This window comes from Eriocheir sinensis, chromosome 10 (genome assembly GCF_024679095.1).
Source record: "Eriocheir sinensis breed Jianghai 21 chromosome 10, ASM2467909v1, whole genome shotgun sequence".
In the NCBI taxonomy this organism is placed as follows: domain Eukaryota; kingdom Metazoa; phylum Arthropoda; class Malacostraca; order Decapoda; family Varunidae; genus Eriocheir; species Eriocheir sinensis.
In genome coordinates, this window is record NC_066518.1 from 909,796 (window position 1) to 935,177 (window position 25,382).

A 25,382-nucleotide genomic window follows, 5' to 3' on the forward strand; every position below is an offset into this window, starting at 1 on the left:
GCCCCGCCATTCCCTTCACCGCAAAACTTTATGGAGCCAAGTAATTTATCGTCCACTTTCCTTCCACCTCCACCCTTTTTCGTCCACCTAAAACCTTCCCTATACTGATGCTTCCTTACGCCCGCCTTAACATTTATAATAGAAAGTTAATTCACCCTCCCCCTCTTCTTTTTACTTCCCGCCCCTTCAACGCCCCTCGTCCACCCCTCTTTAACCTCTTACCCACTGCTCCTATGAATTCCCCTCCCTCACCTATTTTTATCACCCACTTCTCTTCATCTCTCCACCACCCCACTTCCCCCTCCTATTTCTCATACCCCATCACCCCTCCCCCTTCGTAAATTGCTCACTCGCATTGTACACACAACAGCAGCAACGGGAGACAGCGTCGATGAAATGCAGTGCTCGGATATGCATTAAAACACGCGATGCTTCAGTCCGTGCAGCGCCGAGCAGGACGAAAGTAAGAGCTGAAATAATGCATGTGGTGGAGCGAAAAAAAAGGAGTTCAAAGCCATGCGTTTAAAAATAGTGCTGGTCACACGCACACACGCTCAGATACACACATACACACACACACACAATACAGACACAAACACAAGCTGGTACCAAAGAGGATGATGTAAGTTCACACGGAAGCATACAAACAAACTACAATAGATAGATGTAGCGACTTATACGTATAAAGAATAGAAATCAATAAAACAACTTTACATGCAGAATCCTTCATCACATTCCTACCCAAGTGTCAATACATCTAACCTTGTCCCTAAGAGTAATGATATACACACAATCACTTACTCAGTATCCAACGCCTCGGCATAACCCAAACACATTCACATTGCCCAAAAAAAAAAAAAAACTCAAGTGTCTCACGTCAAAGGCCGAATAAATTGTATAAAAGAAATGAACTTGCAAATCCTGCCCCGTATATAAAAGCAAAGTAAGATCAAATTTAGTTTCCGAGGTGACTTAATTCTCCCTCTTGATTTTCAGCCGCACGACGGATGTAACACTATGGAAACACCAAACTAAATAAAGCCTGTGTTGTGTTCCGCAGGTGACCCTCTGTAACTTCATTATGTAACTGTTCCTCGTCCCAACACACGCGCGCCAGTACATAAGCTATAGCTACAAAATCCTTAATGTATAGTGAACCAGCCCGTTGGAACGAGTCTGTTGCGTCGTGCTGTGTCGTGCTGTGTTGGCAATCCCCTATAATAGCATTACGGAAGTGTTGTTCATCGTCAGACAAGCGCTAATATAAGCAGCCACAGTATCCGAAGAGAATGGTAAATAAGTCCCATTGAATAAGTGTGTTGTTGTTCCGCGCTGGCGAACCACTGAAACAACAATTAGGTGATGGTGTTGCCGGCCGTCGCCGCCTACGAGCCAGTACATACATAATGCTTAAGCTCATTACGCTTTAGGAGGTGGTGAAAATGGACGTTCCCACACTCTAGCCGGCTTGAGAGAGAGAGAGAGAGAGAGAGAGAGAGAGAGAGAGAGAGAGAGAGAGACGCAGACAGACAAGTAACCAGACACACAGATACAGAAAGGCAGACAGACAGACAAGGAACCAGACACAGAGAGAAAGACTGACAGACACACAAGCACAGACAAACACCGACAGACACAGACAGAGAAAAAGACAAACAAGAAAATGACTAACACAGACGCAGGCAGCTAGAACCCCGGACTGACAAATGGACATGCAGACACGTAAAAGAAACACAGACGGAGACAGACAGACGCAGGGAGCGGTAGAGAAGCCAGAGACAAACAAAGGCAATCAGACGAATAAAAAAAAGTTAAAAAAAAGTCACAGCAAATAAAGTAAATAAAAGCTTGCACAGAGAGAGAGAGAGAGAGAGAGAGAGAGTGCTTGCCTGCCCGGTCCTCCAGAAGCCAAGCTGATCACCGCCACTACAAAACAACGAGGCTTCTTGAGTTAGCTTGGAGGGTCTTTGTTTGGCGAATACTCTCTCTCTCTCTCTCTCTCTCTCTCTCTCTCTCTCTCTCTCTCTCTCTCTCTCTCTCTCTCTCTCTCTCATCATGTCCTCCCCGCGTTATGAATACCCTCCATACTCCTTTATGTGTTTGTGTAAGCATGTTGTATTTGAGGCAATTTCCTCCCGCTTGCTCTCCCCTTCCCTCGCTCCCTTCCCGCTACTCTCCCTCCCTCCCTCCCTTCCCACGGGTAAACAGATAAAAGCCATCACAGTGAAACACCGACACTCGTAAATCTGTGTGGCGCTCGATGGCGAGTGAGAGACAATGGGACTGACGCGCGATCCCCCTCCCCTCTCTCTCTCTCTCTCTCTCTCTCTCTCTCTCTCTCTCTCTCTCTGAGTGACTTTTGACCAACTTTTTATTTGAATTGTGCGACTTTTATTTCCTGTTTAATCACTCTCAAGTAATACTTCCGCTCTACACTAGTATAGTCAGACCCCACTCGGAACATGCGGTACAGTTTTGGTCTCCCCACCATGCAAAGGGCACAGCTAAACTAATTAGGTGTTCAACGTCGGGCAACAAAAATGATCCCTTCCTTGCGCAACAAACCCTACGACGAGAGGCTTCCACCCTTAACATGTTCTCTTGAGAAACGTCGCCTCCGAGGAAAACTGACTGAAAGTTTTAGAATACTTAATGGATTTACGAATATGGTCAAATCAAAATTGTTTACGATCGATGACACTTTGCGAACGAGGAATAATGGCACAAAAACGTAAATGTAGACAAGTATCAGACTGCACCAATTTTTTCTTAACCAACGTTGTAGTGCGAAAATGGAATAACCTCCCACCTTCAGTGGTCCAGTGCAAACACGATTGACTCCTTTAAAAAACGGGCTCGACCATCACTTCCTTCAACTTAATATTAACTAGAGTTGAAATGCAAAGTTTTGGAGCCATCTGATTAATGTAGAATCAGTTAGGTTTTAAGGACGGACCACCTAGTCTGGACCATGGGGTCTGTGTGGTCTGATTTTCTATGCAACTCTCTCTCTCTCTCTCTCTCTCTCTCTCTCTCTCTCTCTCTCTCTCTCTCTCTCTCTCTCTCTCTCTCTCTCTCTCTCTCTCTCTCTCGAGGCCACTACACTTTTTCTCGCACCACAGCAACTTTCGCTTCAGGCTTAGTGTGTGTGTGTGTGTGTGTGTGTGTGTGTGTGTGTGTGTGAGAGAGAGAGAGAGAGAGAGAAAATAGGAATCTGCTGGGTGGAGGCCGGAGGGGGAGTGGAGGAGGTTGCAAATCGGGGGTTACTGGAGGAGGAGGAGGAGGAGGAGGAGGAGGAGGAGGAAGAAGAAATAGACAAAGGTTGAGAGGTGGGGATGAAGAGGAAAAAATATATTAACGACGAAGATCTTTTGAGAACTAATTAGAGGAGGGGAAAAGGGAAAACATCATTACTCCTCTCTCTCTCTCTCTCTCTCTCTCTCTCTCTCTCTCTCTCTCTCTCTCTCTCTCTCTCTCTCTCTCTCTCTCTCTCTCGTCCTAATGCATATCAAGACACTTAGTTTCAATCCCTGGCAGAGTTCATTCCCCTCTCCTTTATTCCTCATCTTCGTGGTCTCAAGCGTTTTCCTCTGGTCCCTTGACCTTCCCTCTCTCCCTTCCCTCTTTCCCTCCCTCCTTTCCTCCCTCCCTCTCCTCTCCCTCCGTCTCGCCGCTTTTCCCTCACTCCTTCAGACAATTAAGCAGCTTCCATCAGCAGTTTTATGTCCCCTTACCTAATCCATTTCCTAAAGAATTAAAGATGCTTAACTGTTTATCGATTATTTTATGGAGCGTGTGTGTGTGTGTGTGTGTGTGTTTCTGTCTTCCTGTGGGTCGAAAGTAGTGTGTGACCCCCTCCCCTTTCTCTCACTCACCGTCTCTCTCTCTCTCTCTCTCTCTCTCTCTCTCTCTCTCTCTCTCTCTCTCTCTCTCTCTCTCTCTCTCTCTCTCTCTCTCTCTCTCTTGTAGCTATTTCGTTTTCTTCGCTTTCTTCATCTTTTCTCTCTTTCGTCATTTCGTCTTGTGTATATATTTTACTTTCAACATCGTCTATTTACGGCTGCATATAAATATTCTTTCCGGGTGCCTTTGTTTCCTTGTATTTATTGAAGATTCATGCGCCTGTATCACAATACTATTTCCTTGCATCCTCTCTTTTCCCTTTCTCTTCCATGTGTTTGTGTTTTTATGTTTCCTTCTCTTCTATGTCTCTTTGTGTTCGTACGTTCCCTTCTCTTCTATGTCTGTTTGTGTTCATCTGTTCCCTTCTCTTCTATGTCTGTTTGTGTTTGTATGTTCTCTTCTCTTCTATGTCTGTTTGTGTTCGTCTGTTCTCTTCTATGTCTGTTTGTGTCCGTATGTTCCCTTCTCTTCTACGTCTGTTTGTGTGTAAGCTCTTCTATGACTGCCTATTCGTGTCTGTATGTTCCCTTCTCTTTTCAGTCTGTATATTCCTTTCCCTTCTACGTCTGTCCCAATGTGTTTTTATGTATCTCTCCTCTGCGTCTGCCTCTTTGTGTGTATCTTCTTCCGCATGCTTCCTCTAGTTAGCATCGCTCTGCCCTGATGTTATTGAGCGTCCCGTTTGCTCGCCTGCTTTTATATTTCGTTTCCTCCCGAAAGTTTAATATATCTCCTCTCCTTTTTCGCCGCCCACACGCCTATTAGAGCGGAGGAGAAAGAGCACGGGGTCAAAGAGGAAGAGGAGGAGGAGGGAAAGAAGGAATGAAGGATGAGGTCAGGCTCGAAGGCACAGGACAAGGGGAGGAGGAGGAGGAGGGAGGGGAAATGAAGGAGGACAAGAAGTGAAGGACAAAAACCTGGAGGGATGAAGGAGGGAGAGGAAATAGGATACCGCCTGCCTCTCCTTCACCTCTCCCCTGCGTCCACCTCCTCCCTCGCCTCCTCCCCCCCCCCCCCCCGTCTCCTTGCATTTCACCGCCCCTCCCCTTCATCCCTCTCCTCCCCTCCCTCTCCTCACCTGTCCTTGCAAAACTACCCCTCCCTAACCACTCCACATTCCCCTCTCCCACCCCCTCACTGCTTCTCTCCCACCTCCCTCTCTTCCTGCTCCCCCTCCCCCATCGTGGACAGACCCCCAGGTAGCGCAGGTGTTCCCAGTCTTAATTAGGCAGGTGGGTCTCGAGGGCAATAATAAGGGAAACTCTTTCTTGCGAATTTCACTGATTTCCTTCAACATTTTCCGGGATATTTCTTCTCCCCTGCGGGTTTGTCTTTTATCTGCTTTTGTTTTCTCGGATAGAAGAGTATTGGTTTTGTGTACCATGATTTTCTTCTTTTTTTTTAACTTGTATCGATGTCAGATGAAGTAGACGGAAAAAGCACGGAGAATTAGATGAGGAGGGGAAAGTTTTAAAAGGAACAGATCAAAATATATAAGGTGGATCTATTTCGTTATTTCCTCGGGATGTTTTCCTCCTCCTTCTCCTCCTCTTCTCTTTGTTCTCCTCCTCGTAATTCTTCCCTCTTATCGGCTCTCCTAATTCTTGTGTTGCTTCTTTTCTTCTTCTCCTCCTCCTCTTCTTCCGCATCTTCCTTCGTTTTCGTCTTTTATCCGCCATCTCCACTTTCTCCTCCATCTGGTCTTCGTCCTCTAACTCGGCGTCGTCATCTTCCTTGTTTTTCTCCTTTTCGTTCTCTTCCTCCTATTTTGTACACTAATTGCCTATCACCTCACCTGGAAAATGCAGTCCAGTTCTCATCCCTAATTGCAAGGCCGCCGAATTACTCAACCACGCTACGACGCCCTAGGAATCTTTTACCATCGTTGAGGCCCCAGCCGAATGAGGGCCGATTTAAATGACAAACTCTGTACTCTAAAAAAGAGACAACTACGAGGGGTTATGATATAGGTCCTCAAGTACCAAGACAAGTTTACTAATGTTGATGACTCAGTTATTTCTTAGTTACAAACCAACGCGATTATTTGAATTAAGAGTTAACCAGTTTAAGCGAAGCGATGCAGAAGATTCATCGGCAGAAACATTTACTCAATTAGTGGAGCAACACTCTTGTAAAAGAAGATACTTACCCGTTACTTTGCTGCGTCAGGAGCGAGATGAACGGTCCCGCACGTGCGTACAACTGCTGTCTGTTGGTCACTGAGGAACCTGACGAATGCATAAATCACAATGGCCGGCAGCCTCTTAATAAGCTTAATAAGCCAACAGGCAGTGTTACATGCTTTGTCTTGTTTCCTCCTCCTCCTCCTCCTCCTCGTCCTCTCCTCCTCCTCCTCCTCCTCCTCCACCACCACCACCACCACCACCACCATCTCCTCCTCCTCCTCCTCCTTCTCCTCCTCCCCCTCCTTCTCCTCCAGACAAAGAGCACCCTCGATCTTTCTCGTTTCATTCTCTTTTCCTTTAACTCTCTCCTTTGACTCGTCATTTTCTTCTAATAACTGATATCCTTCACCCTCGTCTCAATTTATTATTATTATTATTATTATTATTATTATTATTATTATTATTATTATCATTATCATTCTCTCTCTCTCTCTCTCTCTCTCTCTCTCTCTCTCTCTCTCTCTCTCTCTCTCTCTCTCTCTCTGTGCACTAGCTCACTTTCTCTAATTGACCTGGAGATGCCGCCGCGCCCCAAACCTTCATTATTTTTAGCAACACTCTCCCTCGGGACATATTTCACTTCTCTCCCCCATAATAATCGCCGGTTTTTTCCCAGATATTCTTTTTTAGTTCACATTCCGCTCACTTCATTCCCTAACCCTCCCTTTCCTATTTCCTTTCGGCCCATACTTCCCTGCACACACAACATCCAGCCTCCCTTAACCTCCCCTCTTTTTTACCCATTATTTTATCCTCTCCTCAAGCCCCTACGTACTCTCCCCCTCCTCTCTTCGTCCCTTACCCCCTCACTTTTGCCTTTTTCCTCTTTGCCTTCCTCCTCTCCCTCCCTGACCCTCGCCGCCCCTACCCTCGGGCAATCTCATTTATTCTTTCCCTCCTTTCTCATAGCGCAGTTTAGTTATGTTTTTATGACGAGTTGTAGAGTGAGGTCGGGTAGTGAGGGGAGAGGAAGGGCAGAGGGAGGCGCTGAGGGTAAGAGAGGGGAAAGAAATTTAGGGATAAGGGGATGAGAAAAGGGAGGAGCGCTGAGGGAAAACGGGAGGTGGGGGGGAAGGCTGGAGAAGGGAAGGCGTAGTGGGTCTGGAAGGGGAGAGAGAAAGGAGGGGTGAAGTGAGGGGAGAGCCTCTGAGGGGATATAAGAAAAGGGGAGCGATGAGAGGCCTCGAGGGAGCTGACCAAGAGGAGCAAAAGTGGGGGAAAAGGAAACAGTTGGTCGAAGTATAGACATCTATTTCTTTTCCCTCTCGCTTAATGTAAAGGTTTTTGTTGGTGAGGGGCGGACGAGAGGCTACTCCGCGTGGCTTCCCCGAGACCATAAAGCTGTTTGGTCAAGTATGGGAAGTCTCTAACAAAGGTATCCGGGGGAGGTTGTAATTACTGAAGAAGAAAAAGCATAATGGCGTTCAAAGATACAATACACATAACTAAATACTCCAATCGGCAGTGAGGAAAGAGAACGAGCCAGTAGAAGGAAGTCTCTAACAAAGGTATTCAGGGGAAGTTGCAATTACTAAAGAAAAACGGAATGGCATTGAAAGATATATTTATAATACACAAAACTAAGCACTCCAATCGGCAGTGAGGAAAGAGAGCCAGCCAGTTCTTCACACTTTCATTCCCATCTCGGTCAGGTCTATATTACGGTGTGAAAACTTTAATAACAATACTATCAACGCATATCATCACCTTCGAATGTCTTCTTAACACCGTCTTATGATGTATTCATCAACATTCATGTGCATAGTTTTCAGTTTAACTTTTAGTGGAGTTAGTTAGATCTGTTGGATTTTCAGTTATGTCGACATATTACATACTCAGTCGTAAAAAGATATAAAAATAAACAATAGCAACTAACAACGCATTAAAAACGGGTAAAAAAAACTACAAATCAACCACAGTATTGGACACTCCTTTGACCTCTGTTCGGGAGCAGTGAGTAGCGGGCTTTTTTTTTTTTTTTTTTTTTTTAGCTCGAACTGTCTCCTTAGATCTAAAAAAAAAATGTTAGTAAAGGCTAATAACTTTAAAAAGAATCTGATGTAACTCTCAGGGACTCTCGGCGGTGCACTTAATGCTCCTGCACTTCCTACATCAAAACCCATTTCCATTCCATGCTATTGCCTCGCTTCAATACTGAGTTACGGCATCGTTGTAAATAAGTACAATATAACAGTTTCCATAAGCAAACAATGTATAAATACCTTGAAATATAATATCCGAGATTATGCCATCCGTTGTTTATGTGTGAGTGTTTATGTGAACGGGATATCAATGCTATTATGCTTGACAGGAGTGAAAACAAAACGAAGGATAAACTAAATCATTCTTGACAAAAAGTATTTATAATTTTTCTCGAGTACAATTACGAAGCAAAAAAAAAAAAATGCAGCGCTAAAATTTATACAATACTTTTTGGTATGGAATGCATCGATAAATTCACGGATCATTCATTATAATTTATCAAGACTAACGAGAGAGAGAGAGAGAGAGAGAGAGAGAGAGAGAGAGAGAGAGAGAGAGAGAGAGAGAGAGAGAGAGAGAGAGAGAGAGAGAGAGAGAGAGAGGTTAACATAAGAAAAGGTGAAACATGCGAAAAAATTGTAAAAAGGCAAAAAAGGAAACTCTAGAAAGAAAGGAAAAGGAAGTGAACTAAAATTATGAAGTAAAAATGAAAGAAAGGAGAAGAGGAGGAGGAGGAGGAGGAAGAAGAGGAAGAGGAGGAATAGGAGGAGGAGGGAGGAGGAGTGTAAGAAAAAGAAGAAGAATGAGGAGAAAAGAGAGGAACATGAGAAGACGAGAAGAAAGAGAGAGGGCTTAGCAGGATGATAAACGAGGAAGAAGTTCAGAAAGAGGCGAAGCTCGGAGATGAAGAAGAAGAAGAGAAGGAGGAGGAGGAGGGAAGAGGAGGCGAATGAGTAGAAGAAGGGAAAGAAGCAGCAGCAGCAGGAGGAAAGAAAGAGAAGGAGATCGAGGGAAGCGAAGGAAAATATTATAAACTTAGCATGGATGAAAAACACAAAAGAAAGGAGCGCAACTTACCCGGACTAAACAATGGATTATTCAGATCCCTCGCGGCTCTTTGCTGGGCCGGAGGAGGCGGAAGAAAGGGCTACACAAGATCTGAAAAAAAGAGGGAGAGAAAAGACGTCACATTCTTCTTACCATCCCATTTTTCACACTCCATCTTTCCTCTCCCACTCTCTCTCTCTCCCTGTCCCTTCCGCCTCCCCATTCCTCCGCTTCTCTCTAGTCTCTCTCTCCCTCTCATCGAGTAACTCCCCGACGTCGATATTCCTCCTCCTCCCTCACCTGTTCCTCCAAATAGACTCGTTTCTCTCATTCATTGACTCGCTCTCTCCAACTCTACGGCTTCTCCCTTCCTCCCGCCGTCGCTCTCTCTCTCTCTCTTTCCTGCTGACGTTGGGACTAAAGGAAGGAGTAGTAAGGACAGACTAAAGAAGGAAGAGCAGGGTAAGACTGTGCGATAGGAGAAGAGGCGGAGGCGAGAAATGAAAGAAAGAAAAGGAGAAAGAAGGAAGGCAGGAGAGGACAAGGAAAGAGATGAAGAAGAAATGAGAAAGAGGAAAGGAGGGCATGGAAGAATATAAAAGTTTTGATAGCGGGATGAAGAACAGGGAAAACAGAGGAATAATAGAGGAAGAAAATAAAGAGTATGACAGAGCAAAGTGATACCAAGTTAGAAAATACCAAACATAAAAAGGCAATGCAAAGAGAATGAAGAGATAAAAGGAAGGAATATAAATGGAAAACCAGGGAGGAGGAGGAAAGGAAGAGAGAGACAGAGAAGAGAGAAAAAAAAATATATGATAGAGGTGAAGCAGAGCAAAGAAATAGACCAGAAATTTAAAAAAAAGGCAATGCAAAGAGAATGAAGAAAAAAAAGGGAGGAATATAAATGGAAAACATGGAAAGAGGAGGAGAAGGAGAGGGACGAGAAACAGAGAAATAAGACTTGAGAGGAGATGATAAATGAGAAGCAAAGAGGGAATGTTTCGAGAGAGGGAGAAAAGGGAAGGGAAGGGAAGGGAAGGGAAGGGAAGGGAAGGGAAGGGAAGGGAAGGGAAGGGAAAGGAAAGGAAGGGAAGGGAAGAAGGGAAGGGAAGGGAAAGGAAAGGAAAGGAAAGGAAGGGAAGGGAAGGGAAGATGATGGAAGAAGAAGGCAATAAAAAGCATAGCACAGTAAAACGATACAAAGACAGAAAACACGAGAAAAAAGTCAATCCAGAGAAAGAGCAAAAACAAAAGGAATACAAATGACAAGAGGAATATAAATGAATTATCGCAGAACAGAAGGAGAGGAACGATAAAAGAGAGAGAGAGAGAGAGAGAGAGAAATAAGACTAAGAACTGATGATAAAGGGAAGCAAAGGGTGAAGGATTTGGAAGGGAGAGGGAGGGGGAGGGAAGGTGATGGAGGAGGTAGATATGGCCGGGAATGAAAAAACGCGGCAGTTGGCTCGCCTCTCTTGTTTTGTGAAGAGCCAACTGCCGCCCCCTTTCACGCCCGCTATGATGACACGTCGAGCTGGTGTTGTTTTATCCTCTGTCTTTTTAATGAGAGAGAGAGAGAGAGAGAGAGAGAGAGAGAGAGAGAGAGAGAGAGAGAGAGAGAGAGAGAGAGAGAGAGAGAGAGAGAGAGAGAGAGAGAGAGAGAGAGAGAGAGAGAGAGAGAGACGGACAGGCAGGCAGACAGAAAGACTAAATTACCGACAGACAGACAGACACAGACAAGCAGGCAGACAGACAGACAGAGAAACAGAGACACAAAGAAACAGACAAAGACAGAGAGACAGAGACAGAGAAACAGACAAGGAAACAGAGAGAGAGAGAGAGAGAGAGAGAGAGAGAGAGAGAGAGAGAGAGAGAGAGAGAGAGAGAGAGAGAGAGAGAGAGAGAGAGAGAGAGAGAGAGAGAGAGAACTAAAGAAAGAGAGAGTGGTTCTTCCCTGGAGGTGTTTCATTGGACCAGTAATTTCGGGAGTGACTTCAGGGCAATGAATAGCAATAAGGAAACCTTCTTGGTATTCACAACTGTTAAAATTTCCCCAAAAAAGACGGAAAAGAATCCACATTTTTCAAACTGGCCAGGTAGATGGAGATCGCGTGGCGTGGAGGAGGAAACATGGAAACCTGAAAACATGGAAGAATAGGCAACTGAAAGCCCTTTGGTGGAGATCGAGACGGAGGCTGATGCAACTACTTAGGCCCGTAGTCCGACACGTCTCACCTCCTAAGTTCGCATATTTGAAAAGGCTCTCGTAGAAGTTGCTGAGGTTTTCATGGACTGTTTTGTGATACCCGTGAGAAGATATACCCGACTTTTGCATCCTGAAAGAGAAAATCACCCATACAAAAACAATTACTCTTCCCTGTGGCCTTGGAAAACAGTCATAATGAGAGCCCGATAGCTTTAAAAATATGGACCTTACATAATGATTCCCCATAACATAGTGACGTAACCTACAGAGAGAGAGAGAGAGAGAGAGAGAGAGAGAGAGAGAGAGAGAGAGAGAGAGAGAGAGAGAGAGAGAGAGAGAGAGAGAGAGAGAGAGAGAGAGAATACTGTCAAGATCACCAGTTACAAGATCACGTATATCATTCTCTCACGTCGCATGAGTAACAATGTGAGGAGTGGTGAGTCGCCTATTCTCTAGGTCCGAAATTAATTACCAAGCCAAGTCATCGTCGAGGCAGTTGTATTTCCCACTAATTCCCTGCCCCTTGGCCTTGAGCGAGCATTCACACATTTAATGATCAGAAGCGGCCTCAGTTTCGGTAATGGCCATCACGTCCGGTCTCTGCGAGGTAATGTAGGCACCGAATCCGTCACGCTGAAGTATTATGCTTCGAAAGGGAGGGAGGAAGAAGAGGAGGAGGAAAAAGAGGAAGAGAAGGAGGAGGGAGAGGATGAAGAAAAAGAAAAAGAAAAAGTAGAAAAGGAAAAAGATAAAGTAAAGACAAAGAAAAAGAATTGGGAGGGAAGAAGCGGAGACAAGAACAAGAACAAGAAGAACAAGAACAAGAAGAACAAGAACAAAAACAACAAGAACAGGAGCAAGAAGACAAGTAAAAGAAGAAAAAGAAATAAACAAAAACAAGAAAAAGAAGCGAGATGGAGGAGGAGGAAAGTTCCGACGCAGTCTAGGGAACAAAGGCAGGCGAGCTTTAGATTAGTTTCTTTTCGAGTATCGGGCGAGAAGGAGGAGGAGGCATGTAGGAAGGAGGCATACGGGTTACCACCTCCTCCGCCTGACACCTGATAAACAAAGATGGTGGGGAGGGGAGGAGGGGAACTCTCTCTCTCTCTCTCTCTCTCTCTCTCTCTCTCTCTCTCTCTCTCTCTCTCTCTCTCTCTCTCTCTCTCTCTGTCTGCATGTCTCTGCGTGTGTTTGCCTGTCTTCCTGCGTCTGTCTGTCTGCGTCTGACACTCTCTCTCTCTCTCTCTCTCTCTCTCTCTCTCTCTCACACACACACACAAACCAATTGCAGATGCATTAAAAAAAATCGAAAAAAACTCATCCATCCTTATTTTCCCGATTAATAAGAGAACGATAAAGAAACGAGGGAAAAAGAGCTAATCACGTCTTGGCGGTGGGAGGGGGGGGGAAGAGGACCACAACTGAAGAAAGACGATTAGAAAGTAAAAAAAAAAAAATCAAATTACGAACAAAAAAAATCACAATTACGCAGACGAAAAAAAAAACTTGGCAGCGACGTCCAGCCAAAACAAAGACTATTTATTCACTCAGATAATGTTTATTCGTGAGGCAGGTGCCGGGGTGGGGGGTGGTTAGGACTGAGCGAGAGAGAAGGAAGGAAGGAAGGAAGGTGGGAGGAAGAGAGACAGACAGGGAGGGGCGAAAAACCTGGAGAGAAGGACGGGAGGGATGGAGGTAAGAGGAAGGGACACAACAGGGAGGGTCAAGGAAAAGGGAGGATAGGGAGGAAGGTCTGGGGAGAATAGAGGGAGGAGGGAGGTACGGGGAAGGGACACGAGAGGGAGGGCCAAGGGAAAGGGAGGAAGACCTGGGAAGAAGGGAAGGAGGGAGGGGGAGGAAAGGGGAAGGGACACAGCAGCGCGGGTCAAGACGAAGGGGGGAAAAGGAGGAAGACTTGGGGAGAAGGGAGGAAGGGAGGATGGAGGTAAAGGGGGAGGGACACAACATGGGGAGCCAAGGGAAAAGGAGGAAGAGGGGGGAGGGGAGGTGAAGGTTCACGGAAGACAAATGACCGCAGTTCAATAGGGATTCGATTCTTTTTTCCCCCGTGCGTGATGCGATTGAGGCTCCATGATTCCAACAAGACAGATCGCTCCACTTAATCCTTCAGTTAAGCATCAGCAGGACTCCTGGTTCTTCGGATAAGCGAGTTTTGTTTTGTTATATTTACGACGCCATGATGAATGTTGACTGTGATGACGATAAGAGGAATGAGTAGGAGGAGGAAGAGGGAGAAAAGGGAATGAAAACAGGGTAAAAGAAGGAAGACAGGTGAGACAGAAGAAGGATGAGAAAGGCGAGTTACGAGGAGAAAGAAGACAAGGGAGTAAGAAGAGCGTTGTGTGAGGAGTAGGAGGAACAGGAACAGGAGGAAAGGAGATTAGAGAAAAGAACGAGAGAAGGAAGAAGGATGAGAGTGCAAGATGAACGAGGCGTGTTAAAGAAAGGAAGAAGAACAAGGGGAGAAGCAGAAGGAAAGGAGACTATAAAAGAACAAAAGGAGGAGGAAGGATGAGAACGAGTGCAATGTGAACGAGGTGTGAGAGGGAAAGGAAGAACAGAGAAAAAGAACGTGGAGAAAGAGGATGGTGGCGAAGGACATGAGGAATAGCAGAGGAAATTCGAAAAGAACAAACGAAGGGGGATTGATGAGCGAGAGGGCAAGATGAACGGGGTGTGAGAGAGAAGGGAAGAACAGAGAAAAAGAACGTGGAGAAAGAGGATGGTGGCGAAGGACATGAGGAATAGCAGAGGAAATTCGAAATGAACAAACGAAGGGGGACTGATGAGCGAGATGGCAAGATGAACGAGGTGTGGAGGGAAAGGAAGAGCAGAGAGAAAGAACGTGGAGAAAGAGGATGGTGGCGAAGGACATGAAGAATAGCAGAGGAAATTCGAAAAGAACAAACGAAGGGGGATTGATGAGCGAGATGGCAAGATGAACGAGGTGTGGAGGGAAAGGAAGAGCAGAGAGAAAGAACGCGGAGAAAGAGGACGAAAGGCGAGCGACGGAAAATAATGAGGATACGATGAAAATATTGGAAAGGGATCAGAATTCTCTTGACGTAATTCCCAGCCAGTGCCTCCCCAACGCTGCCACTTCACCGCCGCCGCTGCCATTACCGCGCTGCTAATCACGGGATCCGGCGTCTTTCTAATCTTCTTAAGGGAAAACTAAAAACACAAACATTAGCTCCCTTTTTATGTCATTCTCCTTCGCCATATTTCCGGAGCGTTCTTAATGGAAGCCGGGGCAGAATCTCCGATATTGCCATTTCAACACAAATTGATAACTCTCTGCCGGCAAAAGTATTGGTCCTCGCCGGCGCTAAAGAGAATATTTGAATACCGGGAATATGTGGGCCTGCTGCTATTCCCTCTGGCGGCTGGCGGGATGGTAATTAATATCCTGGTATATTTCTGGCTTTAGCGATATTGCTGTGATGCTCGGCTCAAAACATCCATCCATCCTCGAAATATTTTGCATCGGCCTAACAAAGTTTCCCTCGGCGGCTCCGCGGAGGCTGATAAAAGCCTAGGCAGAAATTCGTAAACACTCGGGAGCGAAAGCTGGTTCAAATCAACGCCGCTGCTCCACGGAATAAACTGAAAACAAACACAATAAAGTATATGCTGCGTGCTTAGCTTCAATTTCTCGTGTCTGCACAAACGAAGCGCGCACTCGATACAGAATAATCATGTTGAGTGCTTAGTTTTACGACAGAGCGACTAAACCTCGAAAAGACAGAGACAGTAACGAATACTTCGACGCACATATTTTCAGACGCTTTCGTTTCTCACAACAATACTTCCGAAGGCACAAAGGTTTGCATGTGTGTTTTTCACATATATGGTGCAGAGGCTATGTCAAACTATCCCTGGGCTTATAAAAATACCTACCCTTGGAAATACTCGAAACCTCTACGAAAGCCTTATCAAATAGGGATGTATAAGCACTGAAATATTTGAGAATACGGGAGCACTAACCTTCGCCCTGTATACACGACGTCCAAAATACAGTATGTCAAGTGCTATGGAGTGAGAGGTTACGCAATAAAAATACTAACGCAATACTGTAAGCGTCAAGTGCTACAATTTACGCCCTCTTGACTACGTGAATAAGATACAGACGAGATGGTGTAAACAAATGTATCTCTCGTAACCCAGAAGACGTCTGAGGCACCGGGATATGACAGACGCATTTGGTGAGGAAACAGCGTAAGAATTTTTCTCCTTTTCGGTCCTTTTTTTCCCATTCCTTTCAACTGGCCGTCGTTAGGTCGGATATTTCTTTCTCTATGTATTTTTTCTCCCTGTCCGTGTCCCCCAAACTAAAAGATAAAAAAAAAAGGACAAAAAGGAAAAAAAAGTGGGGGCAAAAAAATAATTCTCTTTTGGTTCTGTGTTGACGTGGATATGCCAGCTGTGCGATGTCCTCCCCATTGGATATAAAAATGCGTAGCAGTTTTCCGCCTTAGGGAGTGTGTATGGCTGAGGGGTCGTTTGTTTACGGCCAGAGCAGCGTGACGGCGGCGGGACAGCGGCGGTGGTGGTGACGGTGACGGAGCTGTGGCGGGAGGAAAGTTGGGCGTCGTCCGGAGGTGGCGACTGGAGGCGTGTTGCAGAGAGAGAGAGAGAGAGAGAGGGGGGGGGGGTTGGCTAGGGATGGGGGACATGCCTACAGTGCGGTGAGTGAAAAATGTGGAGGGAAACATTCTCCTCCAAATTTTCTACGTATTTTCATCTCATCTCTCTCTCTCTCTCTCTCTCTCTCTCTCTAGCGGAGATGCGCAGATTAATACGGGATTTGCTTAATGGAACTGAACCTTCTTGCTATGACTCCTTCCATCTCGTTTCCTCCTTCGCTCCCTACTCCTCCTCCTCTACACACTTCCCTTTATGCTCACTATTCCTCCTGGTCCTCCTCCTCCTCCTCGATCCCTTCCACCCCTCCATGTGTTACTCCATCGCCCTCGCAGCGTTCATCCATAAACAGGCAAAAAATGTAGACCGATGGCGCGGAAAAAATAACATTGATTATAATATTGCTTTCCGCATCAGATAGTTATACAGAGCACAGCGCTGCCAATAAGTCAGTCAGTCTCTCTCTCTCTCTCTCTCTCTCTCTCTCTCTCTCTCTCTCTCTCTCTCTCTCTCTCTCTCTCTCTCTACACTCACACACACATTACATACATTTTTTTCTCACAACACTGTGGCACTTCCGCAAATGGAGGAATTTCCATAGATGAATATTCGTAGGTCCCAAGACGAAGGACCTATGGGAAAAAATATACAAATGTTATATTCAGAGTCGCTGGTGGCTGCTGTTTGGAGCATAAAAGAGAGAGAGAGAGAGAGAGAGAGAGAGAGAGAGAGAGAGAGAGAGAGAGAGAGAGAGAGAGAGAGAGAGAGAGAGAGAGAGAGAGAGAGAGATTGCCATATGTACAGAAAGACCTGATACACATTTCTCGTAATAAAAATTGATTAAAAACACAACAAACATGAACACACACACACCCATACAAAATATAACAAAAACGTACACACCCAAACACTAAGATAATTAATTCCATGTCAACAATCAAAGGCCAGGCATAGTCAACTTCACCGCCGCCTTCATGTCAACTACCACTCAGTACCACCACCTCCACCACCACACACAACCATCCCCACTACCACTGCTCATCATTACCTCCACCACCATACTACACAATCATCACTCCTATCAATGCCACCAACACCATCACCGTTAAAAACACCACTTTCCAACCACCACATGACTAGGATACCACCTCAATATCCTCTCCTTTCTAAAGCAACCCCCTTCACCACTCCATACACACCACACAAAGCAGACCATACCACCTCCTCCACTACCATCATCATCATCACCCTCACTCTATCCACCACTTCACATCCCCACCATAAACGACGTACAAGCATGAACGTACAATCCACCCCAAATCATTACCCTGCCCATCAATTTACAACTTATTTCAGTATTATGATTAAAATACAACCACTACCACCACCACCACCGTCACCAGCACAGCCAGCTAACTACCTCTCCCACCTTTTTCACCATCAACAACAAGCAAATATTAACATTTACCGCTATCTATTGCTTTGACCACCGCCATCAAAACTTTTGTCAATTATATTTTATATCATACAAAATCACCATAAATTGAGTCCCCCCTCGTCGCCATTACTTCCATCACCGTGAGCAGTAACAACATTGCCGTATTTACAACAGGCGGGACCCTCGCTTTGTGTAACTTTCGCCTCATAACTACCAACACTCACAAAACAGGATGTCCAGTGCTACCAACACCACCACACCACCACTGCACCAAGCTCACCCTTGCCAACTTCACCATATCACCATTGCACCATTCCCACCCTTACCAACACCACCACACCACCACTGCACCATGCTCACCCTTGTCAACACCACCATATTACCACTGCGCCATGCTCACCCTTGCCAACACCAGTTATTAGAAAAATCACCACCACTACCACCGGCATATGAAGCACCCCCACTACAACTATTTCTGCAGTTATACCATTAAGAACACCACCACCATCCCAGCAGCATCACCTGTCGTCCACACTCACTACCGTCATCACTATACAAAGGCACCACTACCACCTTCACCAACTCCACCTCCACCACCACTAACTTCACCGCAACAGAACTTACCACTTACTACCATTCCCAACTCCACCACCACCACCACCATCGCTACCACTAAAATCACCGCCGCAAAACTTACCACCATTACAAGCACCACCACCACCATCACCGCAGCAAAACTTACCACCATTACCAGCACCACCACCACCACCACCATCGCCACCACTAATACCGCCGCAGCAAAACTTACATGCCACCAATCGTCTGCTCTTCCGTAATTTGTGCGGATTAAAGTTTGAAACTGGCCAGATTAAGCACTCGGGAACTTCCTGAGAGACGCCGCTTGGAATCTTACACCTAATGTGGCGCCCGACCGCAAGGGAAAGGGGACATGAGGTGAGACGAGGAGTTAATGGCGGTGGAGGTGGAGGTGGTGGTGCTTGTGTGGATGTGGTGGATGAAAAGACGTGGGATGGATGCATTAACGCCTCGTGGTTTATAAAAGTGATATTCAAGGCAAGGCAAGGACACGAGGTAGCTTATATTAATGCAAGGTGAAGGGTGAGATTGAAGGCATGGTAAAGACACTATGCAACTTCTATTTAGAAAGGTGGAGGTGGCTCTGGAGTGGCTGCGTAGTGTGGCGGGTTGGCGACAGTGGCGTGTGGCTTGTGAGAAGGAGGGACAAGGATGTGACGTTAGTTCAGTCCTGAGAACACGTTTTTCCGCGTACTTGGTGCGGACGTTCATATGTCGGAGCAGAGAATTCTTTGTTTCTTTGCGGTGGAGATAATAGTGATTTTTTTTTTTTCAATGTTGATAAAGAAAATGAAAACATCTTGGAAATGGGACTTTGATTTTTTTGGTTGGTTTGTTTTTTTGCGCTGTAACAAAATTCTTACTTGGAAAATGAATAGACGATAATTACCAAGGGAGGAATTGTGTAAAAAAATGTTACTTCAAAGACTTAGATCATTTGGAAAAATCAACATAAAAAAAAGAAGGGATACCGCAACCATCTCTCTCTCTCTCTCTCTCTCTCTCATACACAACTATCCCCCCTTTAAAAACCAATCCCTCGCAGCCCCGAATAATATAAAACTCTCCAGCAACAACCCCAGAAAGCTAAGTTCGGCTATTCCTTACGCCGCGCGCTCGAACGGAGGAAAGTTTCGAAATTGAATCCGAATTTCTAACGCGAGTCTTGGAGGAACGCGAGGCGGAGATTCAGTTCGTGTGATTACTTAACATGCTGATGGTGGTGGTGGTGGTGGTGACGCTTGACGGTGGTTATCAATGGTAGTGATGATGGTGCAAGAATAGGTACGCGCATGTTAGTAAGTCGTTAAAGTGCTGTGGTTGATGTGGTAGTGGTGGTTTCGGTGGTGGTGGTGATTTGGGTGGTGGTTAGTAGTTGTGGTGATGGTGTTAATAGAAGTGCTCGTTTTGGTGGCGGTATGACTGTGTTGGTAATGGTTGTGAAGTAACTGGTGCCATTTTTTTTGGTGGTGGTGATGTATTGATAATGGTGGTGATGGTGGTGGTGGTATTGTTGTTGTCTGTGGTGGTGGTGGTATTGTTGGTGGTGGTGGTTATATTGTTCTTGGTGATGATGGTGGTGGTGTGACTGGTGGCGTTGTTACTGTAGGTGATAGCAACGAAATTAGTTCATTATGCGTGCGTTCTTATTTTCGTTGTTGCTATCAGTTGTTGTTGTTGTTGTTGCTGTTGTTGTAAGAGACACTGAAAATGAAGCTAAAAATGGGATCATGCCGTGTACGTTTTTTTTTTTTTTTTCCCTCATTAACTGAGATAATTATTTTCATCCAATTTTAACTCTCTCTCTCTCTCTCTCTCTCTCTCTCTCTCTCTCTCTCTCTCTCTCTCTCTCTCTCTCTCTCTCTCTCTCTCTCTCTCTCCTCCCCTCAAACACACACACACACACACACACACACACACACACACACACAAAGTAGGTAAGAAGGGCAGCAGTGCGTCTGGGCCGATGTTCCAGTGAGACAAAGACGAGGACGAACAAAAGGAGGCGGCGGGGAAGGAAACGAGAGAGCATCAAAAAAAGGTAGAGACGGGGTGAGTAAAATAAGCCGCAAGGGGAGGAGGATTATTCAAGCTCGGTATGATGTGCAGGAAAGAGGTAGGAAGGAGGAGAAAGTTGAATGAATGGAGAGGAAGAGGCGGAGGAGGAGGAAGACGAGGAGAAGGAGGAGGAAACTGGAAAAATACGGGAGGAAACACAGCTGGAAAAGTTTCAAAGGGAGGGAAACTGGGCCAACTTTGGAAGGAAACGAATGTAAAAACTTGGGAGATAAATACAGGATTTAAGACAAAAAGTGAGACTGAAAAGAGCAAGAACGAAGATTTGTTTTTTGTTTTTGTTTTTTGGGGGGAGGTATCAGAGAGGAAAAACTATGTGCCACCGCGAGGGTTGAGTGGGAAAAACGCAATAACCTCCGCAGTGTATCGAGAAGTGCCGGGACAAGACAACGTGGAGAAAGAAAATTTAATAGCCGAGAGAGAGAAAGAGGAAGAAAGACCGACCGAGTGACACCAACAGTTACAACAGACCGGCAGACCAACAGAAACCAGACGAGAACGAACACAAGAGACTCTAGACGCATAAAAAAAAAACTGAAGAAAAACAAGACAAAACACTGAACACAGAAAAAGAAAACCTCCGTGGAAAGCAAAGCAAGAGAAAACAAAACCGTGACTGCAACAAAACAAAAATCTGGGCATGAGCTAAAAGAAAAAAAGGCGAACAGTGAAAAAGGAAAAACAGATAAAAAAAATAAAAAAAGAGGAACAGGGCAAGGGATTCAAAAACAATCTAATCCAATACACACTCGACAAGAGACACTCGTCGCACCGCCGCGGCGAGGAGGAGCAGCTACTGAAAACTTCAACGCGATAACAAACGGCGAGGACAAAACTTTTGGAATATCGACCATTCCTGAGCACGAGGTCTTGGAGGAGGAGGAGGAGAAGGAGGAGGAGGAGGGACAGGGAGAGGTGAAGAGCCGAAGGAGGGAAGACAATCAGTGTAATAGCTTCTCTCTACTCTCCCTCCCTCCGTCCCTCCTTCCCTATCTCTCTCCGTCCTTCCCTCCCCTTCTATCTGTCTCTCTCCCTCTTCCCTCCTCCTCTCCCTCTTGCACTATCTCACTCCACGGTGTCCATTTTCCTCCTCAGTCAGACAAAGGACGATCAGTTTATATCCCCTTGACATTGTTATTATTATTATTATTATTATTATTATTATTATTATTATTATTATTATTATTATTATCGGTAGAAATTAAAGTGCTGTCGTCAATACTGTTGTTGTTGTTGTTGTTGTTGTTTTGGCTGCTGCTGTTCCAATTTCAACCTGACAATTTGGGAATTTTCAACAACTATATCCAGCAAATAAAAATTAAAGGTGGTGAAGAAACATAGCAAAACGGACTGTAATCATGAACTATATCAATAAAAACAATAACAATAAAAAAATATCAACAAACTACCAATGATGAAATAACTACCACTACTACTACTATTACCACTACCACTACTACTAATAATAATAGTAATACCACCACCGTGCACTACCACCACTACTACTATTGCCACCACCACTACTGCTACCACCATTATCTCGCCAGCCTCGTGAACTCTCCCGGCCGCTGTATTAAGGGTATCATTCCTCCCCTCCACGTGAGGAATGATGTGACGGGAGGATCAGCCGAGAGGGGACTCAAGAGGGGACTCCGGGGCCAAGTTGAGACGTCACGAGCGAGGGGAGGGAAGGAGGAAAGGGAGGGGAGGAAAGGGGAGGATAAGGGAAGGAAGGAGGGTGGTGAGAACAGAGAGGAGGGGAACAAGAGAGAGAGGGAGGCTGGAAAGGAGCGTAGTGAAGGAGGAAGGGGGAGATAGGGAGGATGGATGGGCGGGTAGCGAGGGAGGGAGGGAGACTTCGTGACTGAGGGAGAGCGAAGAGATGGATGGATAAAGGACGAAATGGATGTGGGAGGGAAAAATAGGAGACACACTACTTTTTCAACCACCAATGACTATTTCATCACTCGTGTCACCGATGTCAGATAAAGATTCTTATCAGTAACATCACCGAGACCAAACAGTTCAGTCAGTTTAGCCTTATCGGTTGTTGGTTGACTTCCCGATTGCCGAAGGGTTCTCGTGTGGCGTGTTCTGGAGAGGCGACTGTAAACCTGACACCCAGACGTCAAATAAAGGGAGAGTGTTCTTGTTGGGACAATACACGGATGTAGTTCGTGCCACGCCCGCCAGTCATGGAGCTTACTGACCCACTCGGTCTTGTCCACGATTGCTTTCCTCCACGGAGATAAATAATATACGTCTGACGTCCGGCATCTTCATCAGTCTTTCCTTCTGTACTAGAAGTCTAGACACTGTTTCACCAGAAATATCGCAAAAAAGTAAACATTTATTTTGAGAATTGTTCATGTTGGAGTAGGCCACGGCTTCTGTAAAGTCTAATGCAGCAGAGCGTGGATGATTAGTTCAAAATCATGAAGTGACAGTGTCAGTTCCAGAATGAGTGAAAATTTACCTTAACCACATTGCTATATACGAGGTAGTGAAAAGAAATTGGTGATGTGAATAATTCTGTACAAGACACCTCACCATGGTTCCTTCGTTGATGACCTCAGCAAAAGCGGTTTTTCAGTAGACGGTGGTCATACTAGATAAAAGTAGGTTATAATTGGTTAAGTGACCAAAAATAATAGCAGCACGCACACTACCACTCGCTCCTGACAGTCATTTCTCGCATGTTATGTTTTCCAAGAACAGCATCATTATACCTTCCTGAAAGCCTCGAGCTGAGTCTCCTTATCATTTGCTCGGCGGCGCGGCGGCCAAAACCAACTTATATTTTATGTGTCAGAAATTTGAGGTCAGTCTGCAAGAAACACGAGCGGTGGGAATGAATACGAGTCCACGAACACGGAATTGAACTCGTACGTCCGCGTGAAGCCTATCCTATGTTGTACTGATACGAAGGTCTTCGCATTAATTGAGTTTGTTGCAGTGTGTCATTTCCATATTTTTTGTAAGTGCAAAACGCAAATATTTTGATCACACGCATAATGACACACACACACACACACACACACACACACACACACACACACACACACACACACACACCTGTCTAAAGAGAAGTAATGACCAACAAAACTACCTGCACGACACCTGCCCACCTGAGCCGCTCCTGTAATTTCCCTTCTCTCGTCTCCTTGTGCGCCTTTCCCTCCCTTTCCTTTCCCTTCCTCTCCTCCCTTCCCATTTACCTACCTGGCATACCTTTCACTCTCCCTTCCTTCCTCATCATACCGTCCTTTATTTCTCTGTTTTAATGTCACTGTTTTCACAACTTATTCTCTTTACACCTCTTTGTCTTGCGCTTTCTATTCCTCGCCCTTTCCCAGTGTTCATTTTCACCGCCTTTCCGCTCATTTTTTTCTGTTTTTCACTCTTTATTGTTTCCCTTTGTTTTCATGACACTATTTTCCCCAGTTATCCTCATACACCTCTCTATGCTTCTTATTCATCGTCCTTTTCCTGTTTCCCTTTTCCTCGCCTTTTTCCCTCATTTATTTGCATCCTCCTTCCCTAAATTTTTGCACATGACATTTTCCTTTCATTCCATTCCTAGTTTTCTCCTCAGCATCTCTTGTATTTGGTCTTTTTCCACGCATTCTCTAAGACTGTTCCTCTCTCCACACATAACCTTTTCCATTCGTTTCACTTCATGTTTTCTCTTTTGCCTTTCTTTCATATGATTTCTTTTTCTCGCATTCTCCAAAACTGTTCTTCTCTCTTACTAAATCAGTTCTGTACCGTCTCCGCCAGTCTCCCCTGCACAGTTGCTGTCCATATACAGGGGGTTGTCCCCCCCTCGTATGGAGTATCTCTCTCATGTGTGGGGGGGGGCACACAGCTCTTCTGGACAGAGTGGGCAAAGGCTCTTCGTTCATCTCAGCCTCTCCTCTCACTGATAGTCTTCTTCTCTTAAATAAATTCAATGTTGCCTCTCTCTCTCTCTTCTATCTATTTCCACGCTGACTGCTCTTCTGAACTCTTGCTTGGCATGCCCTCCTCCTCCCCCCCCCTGCTGCTGCACTTTCTACTCTACTCATGCTCATCCCTATAAACTCCCTCCTTATGCAGTTAGCCAGCATTATCTTTCTTCTTTCCTCATCCCTCACGCTGGTAAACAATCTTCCTTCATCTGTATTTCCTCCTGCCTACGACTTGAACCTCCTCCCGACTGACTTATCTTTTCGGCCCTCTTTTTTCTTTTTTTTAGGAGCAGTAGCGAGCTTTTTTTTTTTTTTTTTTTTTTTTTTTTTTACTTTTTTGTGTCTCCTTGCCTGTCTTTAAAAAAAAAAAAAAAATCTAATAATCTTTTCTAATTCTTTCACTCCTTGTTTCTCCTCTGCCTTCCTTTCATTTTGATCTTTTGTTATCCTCACATTCTCCAAAACTGTTCTGCTCTCCAAACATCCCATTTTCCGTCTTCCTTCCGTCACTTTCTCTCTCTCTCGCCCTACATTCCTCTCCTCCTTTTCTTGTGATGAAACAAGTGTATGGAACGTGGTGGTGGTGGTGGCGGCGGCGGAGGAGGCGACTAGCTGTGAATGGTGCGCGGCAATATTTTACGTTTATCCATCTCGTTTATCTCTACATATTCTAACATTTCTGGCAACATGCGAGAGAGAGAGAGAGAGAGAGAGAGAATAAAGCTAAAGCCACAGAGTCACGTCTTCGCATTTCAAAGAACGCAGAGCCTTTTGGAGAGTCTCAAATTTGCATATAAAAGAGTTCATTGCCCAGTACATTAATTCTTGGCGCTGCGCTGCCTCGCCGCTACACGGGAAAGGTGTGGACTCCCTCCCTCTGGCACGGACGAAGGCACAGACGGAGGATATAAGGGGGAGGGGGGAAGGAGGGCAGAGGAGTGAGAAGGGGCTGAGGGGTAAGGAGGGAGGGAGAACACAAGGGGGTGGGAAAGTACGGGGGAAAGGGAGATAAGTGGAGAGGAACTGGAAAGGAAAATGAGTGTGAGTTGAAAAGGTTTAAAGACACGGTACGAAAATTGTCTCGATAATGAGTAAAGGTAATCTGTCAGTCTGTTTGTGGGTCTCTCTCTCTCTCTCTCTCTCTCTCTCTCTCTCTCTCTCTCTCTCTCTCTCTCTCTCTCTCTCTTGAATCCTCCTCCTCCTCTTTCTCCTCCTCCACCTCCTCCTCCTCCTCCAGCACTTAAGCTCCCCACCGCCTCCATTTCACCTCCCACTCCGCCTTCCTTCGTGTCTCGCCATCCCGCTCAACGAAGGCGTTATAGTAATAA

The 25,382-nt window shown here is 45.4% G+C and overlaps 1 protein-coding gene across 2 annotated transcripts in view; it reads right to left on the reverse strand.

Moving 5' to 3' along the window:
* LOC126996405 (bestrophin-2-like) overlaps window positions 1-25,382 on the reverse strand; it is a 169,843-nt gene that overhangs the window by 42,524 nt on the left and 101,937 nt on the right. For both annotated transcript variants that reach the window (XR_007751153.1, XR_007751152.1), the window contains one exon: window positions 9,150-9,230. The gene's annotated coding sequence lies outside the window, so the exon portion shown is untranslated. The remainder of the gene's footprint in view (window positions 1-9,149; window positions 9,231-25,382) is intronic.